Here is a 6,244-nt window from a genome sequence, read left to right as displayed (position 1 = left end):
TTTCTCCCAGTTTTCCCCTCACAAGATGGACTGCCTGACTGAAAAACTTTCTATAAAGGCTCACCAAGTTAGGCTTATACATGGGTTGAGCATACAGTTTCTTGTTCACCAAGGACATGATTGGTGGTAAAGTTGTTGGGTTATAGACACCTAACTCGGGCTACTTCTGAAGCCCCAAGATAGGAGGAAGCAAGGCCTACACCAGTGGTAGCAAAAGCTTAGCTTGTGGACCAATCAATCATGGAAGAGATGTCTATTTATGTGAACTGGGTCACAAACATTTTATAAAAAAGGTTTCAGCAGAGCAAGGAGTATACCTACACATGAGAGTAGTCTTTTTGGGGTGTCAGAGGCTAAGTGAGGGAGGAGAGTGTCTATGAGTGCTTTGACCTATTTAGTTGGTATTCTTGTTAAGGTATAAACCCAGTGTGCCTGCAGAGCCCAGGAACTTGGATAAAAATGTAGACTAGAATTCTGATGCCCAGTAAGCATGAGAAGAACATCTATGATAGAATGAAAAGAAGCTAGCTGGTCTTAGGGTTTCAGGGACTGAAGCATGCAGGAAGGTGCTTGTGTGGGTTTCAGGATCCAAGGAGGATGAGATGTCCATATAGGGAATGACTTGACAATAGAATTGGAAATTGGTTACATATTGAGGAGCTATTTGGATAAATACACCCAAAGGTCCATGTGTGTGCTTCTGTAAACTTTAAATATGTATTGTTTCCATTAGTTAATAATAAAAGCTGTTTGAGCAATAGCCAGGCAGTATAGGGTTAGGCAGAACAACCAAACTGGGGACTTAGATGAGGAGGGATGGAACTGAGAGAGAGAGAGAGAGAGAGAGAGAGAGAGAGAGAGAGAGAGAGAGAGATGAACAGTTGCCCATGAAACAACAGGCCAACAGTCCGGTAAAAGCCATGGCTATGGGGCAATACAGAGATTAATAAAAATAGGTTAATTTAGGTGCAAGAGCTAGTTAGTAATAAGCCTGAACTGTAGGAGGAGGGCGCTTGTTTTTCCTGGCCATCCAGCTAGCTTAGACCCTAAATAATCACATAGAAACTGTATTAGTTAAATCACTGCTTGGACCATTAGCTCTAGCTTCTTATTAGCTAACACTTACATATTAATTTAACCCATTTCTATTAATCTGTATATCACCACGAGGTCGTGGCCTACAAGCAAAGTTTCAGCGTGTCTGTCTCTGGAGGCTCCATGGCTTATTTCTGTCTCTGCCTTCCTCCTCCCATATTATAAGCCAAGCCAGTTCTTTATTCATTAACCAATAAATGCAACACATAGAAAGAAGGACCTCACACATCACTGAACTATAGACCAAACAGTTTGTAGTTAATTAACATAAGTTTCTATGTGATTATTTGGGACCATGCAGACGGGACATAAAAGCTCTACCTTCATTTACACATGGCACCCACCCACCGTTGGTGTGGATCTACATAGACCTAAAAGAGCTTTTAAAAAGGGCAATTTTATTCATACCAAAACAAAGTCAAGAGAAACTTCATAGTTCATGTCTCTCAAACAATCCATGACACAAAAAACGCTTCCCCAAGCTGGAGCATGGGAGCTTGAGCTAAGCTGTATGGAGGGTTCCCACAGCTTCTTAAACAGGCTGTGGTACAGCCTCTCTCAGCTGCTGCCTTTGAACTTGAGCTGTGAACATCACAGCTTTACTTGCTTTACTCATACAGACAAAAAGGGTTAGAAATACACAATAAAGACAGAGTCAGACAAAAAAGCCTCTAAATGGGTCACAGTATGTTTCAAATGTATGTAGTCTTGGGAAAAAGAGGAGAAAGGGTAGAAACAGTCACAGATTTAAAAAAAATGATTTAAAAGTAGTAAAGTCTGTAAAGGAACAGAGAAATAAAAATATGTAATAAGCCACAGAGAGATGGAAACTACATAGAGAATCTGGATTATGTATATTATTGCGTTTCCTTTGTTTTTTCTATTAATAGGATAACCACTGAGAGACATTTGATTGTTGGGGCTGCTAAGCTAAACAAGCCTTTTTTTTTTTAAATCTTGACTTTAAAATTTGGGTCTAAGGATATATTGCTTCAGAAAAGAGGTTCTGCTTTTGTTTCCACAGAAGATAAAAAGCTGTGAATTTCTTCCAGTCTGATATGACTTGATCAAGGAAGGGCCTTTCCTGAGAGGACTCCTATGGGAGCGATGGTCCAGTTGATCCATCATCCAGAAAAGCTTCAAGACAACTGGCTGAGATAATGCAGCCTCACAAACTGCTATAGCCAAGATTTAACCAGAATTCTAAATTTTCTCAGGGTTGTTGTAAGAGGAGTGGCTGGGCTGCGTCCCCAGCACCCCAGCCACCTGCCTAGCTTATGCCCCGAAATAACAACACACAAATTGTATTCTTCTAAACACTGCTTGGCCCGTTATATCTAGCCTCTTCTATGCTAACTCTCGCACCTGGACTAGCCCATTTCTAATAAAGTGTGTAGCACCAATGTGCGCTTACCGGGAAGATTCTAGCCTACGTCCATCCTGGGCCGGAGCTTGATCGCGTCTGCCTCAGAGAACAGAGCTATAGCGTCTGCCCTGGAGAGGGGAGCATGACGTCTCTGAGCTCACTTCCTCTTCCTCCCAGCATTTTGTTCTGTTTACTCCTCCCACCTATGTTTTAACCTATCAGGGCCAAGCAGTTTCTTTATTGCTTAACCAATGAAATCAACAGATTGATATATGACACTCCCACATCACAGGGTCCCTCAAAGATTACCAGCATCCACCAATCTGCAACTAGTCTAGAGAACTATGCCCAAATATGAATGAAATATAATTCCAAAAATATGAATGTTTGTTTTCATTGAAGGGGGTTGGTAATGAATTGTTATTGGTCATAGTCAATCTCCTTCTAAAAGAAGAAAGGGGGATGTGACATAGAAATGATTGAGAAAAAGGTAGATTATTGATTGAATCTACTTTAATCCAGAAAACATCCATTTTCTCAAAGTATTTTGCATTGGTATAAATTTTAATTTATTTTTATAAATTTAAGGTTAATTTTGTTATACTGGATGTACTCCTACTCTTAAGATATTGTGTTTATACAGCTCAATTAAAATATATAATTAAAAAATACAGATTTATAAAAATATAATTAGTCATCTGTAATAGTCAAACTTATAGTCATGCTAGTTAGGTTTTCTAGACATACAAAGATATATTTCAGATAGATGGGTATTCTTCAAACATTTCAAAGACCTATAGAATATGACATTTAAAATGTTTCTGTAACTTAGCCCTTTCATGACAGTGAGACATGTTTACTCCTGGTAGCACCAATGTACTCCAGAGAAGATGATAGGCATCATAGAAACTCCATATGGAGTTTGTTCTCTTTATGGCAAAGGCAAGCCACATGGACAAAGAGCCTGCCCTTGCCTCAGTTGCTGACAGTTGCTGCCCAGACTAGACCAGCAGGACACCAGGAAAGGCGACTGTCCAGCTTTGCCAAGACAAGCTAAACCAGTCCTTCAAAATTCCCTGCTTCACAAGAAACTCTGTCAGATATGCTAGGCCTATAGGTCAAAGATGGATGCCTCAACATTGTAGAGGAAACTTGGGTGACTGTCCAGGCAGCCAGGTGTTCCCCTCATTTCTTACATTTTTGGAAGTCACTTGCTTGTACTCCCTTATTACTCAGGTAATATTCTTTCCTTCTCAGGATTGGATGTAACTGAAGGTTATAGCGTTTCTTAGTTATGATAAAAAGGTAAATTAGATATAAAGCTTCAGCTCAACAAGATAAGATAGTAGAATATTTTCTCTAATTTTGTTAAATATAAGCAGATAAGATATTGTAACTGTAATTCTTACTTGAGAACTGTTTTGTTATATGTTATTTAATATGTTAAAGTCAAAACTTTCTTTTTTGGAAGATAGGAAGGTGGAAATAAAATGGTATGCTTCTGTACACTATAAATATGTATTGTTCCCATTGGTTAATAATAAAAGCTGCTTGACCAATAGCCAGGCAGGATAGGGTTAGGTGGAACAATCAAACTGATGACTGGGATGAGGAGCAGCAAGAGAGATGAGAGCAACCACCCATGAAACAATAGACCAGAAAAAAAAAACCACAGCCATGTGGCAATACATAGATTAATAGAAATGGGTTAATTTAGATAAAAGAGCTAGTTAATAATAAGCCTGAACTATAGGCCAAACAGCTTATAATTACTATAAGTTTCTCTGTGATTATTTGGGACTGTGTAGTTGGGACATATCCATTTAAGCATGTGTTAAATGTTTGACCATCAACATGATTTGGGGTGGGGGGGTGGAACTATTAAATGAAGCTCGCTGAAAGTCTTTCAGTTCTATGAGACCTTCCTCTTGAAGGGGATACTAGTACCCTGATCCCTCCCCTCTATCTCTCCCCCATTGTTCTATCCTCCAGCTTCCATGTAAGCAGCTTCCTCAAGACCATAACCATTCCATGATGAACTATGCCCTCACAAGCCTAAAGCAGTCATGGACTAAAAGCTCTTAGCCTAGGAGCCCAAATAAACTTTTCTTTCTTTATTTCCTCAGGTATTTTGTCCTAGTGACTGAGAGCTAACACATCCAAATTTATCCCCTGTTAGTTTATCATCAAGTAATTCCTGGGCATTTGAAATACTTTAGTGTATGTTCCTAAGAGTTAAGGATTTTCTAAGGCATATATATGATATATTATATTATACTATAGATAAATATAGATATAAATATATAGTACTTGTGCCATAGGCCTTAAAGCTTTCTGCAAGATCATCTAATAAGTAGGCAGTGCTCAAATTTCTCCAATTAGTTCATATTTACCTGGTTTGTTTGAATTGAGAGCCAAGCAAGCCCATGTATTACATTGGATGATGATTTTCAAGTCTCTCTCAATTCATATCAAGTTTTCCTCATGGTCTTACATCGTTTGACAATAGACAAATGCATCTTTTGGAGAAATAAATCCATCACTCAAAGATCCTAAGTTTCATCTTCGGAAGACCGATCCTTGTGGTGTCTGTCATTCAGTACTCTCTCTGCCCATTGTATTGGTATCACTGGTATCTTTGTAAATGCCCTATCTATATAAAACATATGTTAACATATATGCTGTCTTTCAGACCCTTCTTAGTCTGAGGAACTCACAAGTCACCTGGAAAAGTTATGGATCAAGGGAGAGGAAGAATGTAGACAATTTCCCTAAACTGACTTGCTGAGCTTCATGGATGAACTCTAGCGAGTTAACTAATTAAAAAGTGGATCCTGCAAGGACAACATAGCCTCCTGAGCAGTCATTAGTGATAAACATGCCACTGTTGTCAGGGGCCATGGAACCACATGTGTCACTGTGGTTCCGTCCCTCTGGACAATGCGACTCTTGTTTCTTTCAACAGAACACATTCACAATAACAAGTCAGGGCTAATTCAAGATTTTATTTTGAACATGTAGATTGCTAGCCAAAGCATTCTCCCTACCCAAACTATGCAAACCATGTAATTCTCTGGAAGCTTTGATTTTTAGCAGTTCTTCTCTGAGATGCCCTGCAAGCCCTGTGTCCTGAGGCTATGTTAGGAAGGGCTGGTCTTACTGCTGAGGAAAGGTGGCTGATGAAGTCTTATTTCATTCTGAGAATCTGCTTTTTTTAACTCTGAATGTTCCCTTATCAGAAAGAAATGCAGGGAGGGGAAATGGCACATGGAGCCAGCTTATGAAAATGAAGTGAAATGACCAGGTCATAAGACATGTGCTTGTTAGAGTGTGGGAACGTGATGGCCAGCCCTAACCTAAGGGCACTGGGCTTTTGCCTGCTCAGAAATGAGCTGCTCTAGCCCATCCTAGTCATTAGAGTGCTCAGATCTGAGTAATATTTACGAAGGTCTCTCGTGATGACTAAAGAGACAATATGGAGCCAGCCAGCCCTTAAGGACGGTTGGCTTTTTGCTCTGGAATGCTCGGAGTGGCCTGAGGGTGAGATAAGGACAGGATAATGGACTGGGAAGTCCCAGCAGTTGCCTTTGTTGCTGTAAAACCTGGTTTTTTTTTTTTTGTGTGTGTGTGTGTGTGTGTTGGGCAGTGTTCCTGCAGGCCTTTAATCCCAGCCCTGGGGAGGCAGCGACAGGAGGATCTCTGTGAATTCCAGGCAAGTCTGTTCTACAGGGTGAGTTCCATGACTGCCAAGGCTACAAGGAGAAACTCTGTCTCAGGAAAAAA

Source organism: Alexandromys fortis, unplaced genomic scaffold, assembly GCF_014885135.2.
Source record: "Alexandromys fortis isolate MF-2015 unplaced genomic scaffold, M_Fortis_MF-2015_v1.1 scaffold_11, whole genome shotgun sequence".
In the NCBI taxonomy this organism is placed as follows: domain Eukaryota; kingdom Metazoa; phylum Chordata; class Mammalia; order Rodentia; family Cricetidae; genus Alexandromys; species Alexandromys fortis.
This window is presented reverse-complemented; position numbering follows the sequence as displayed.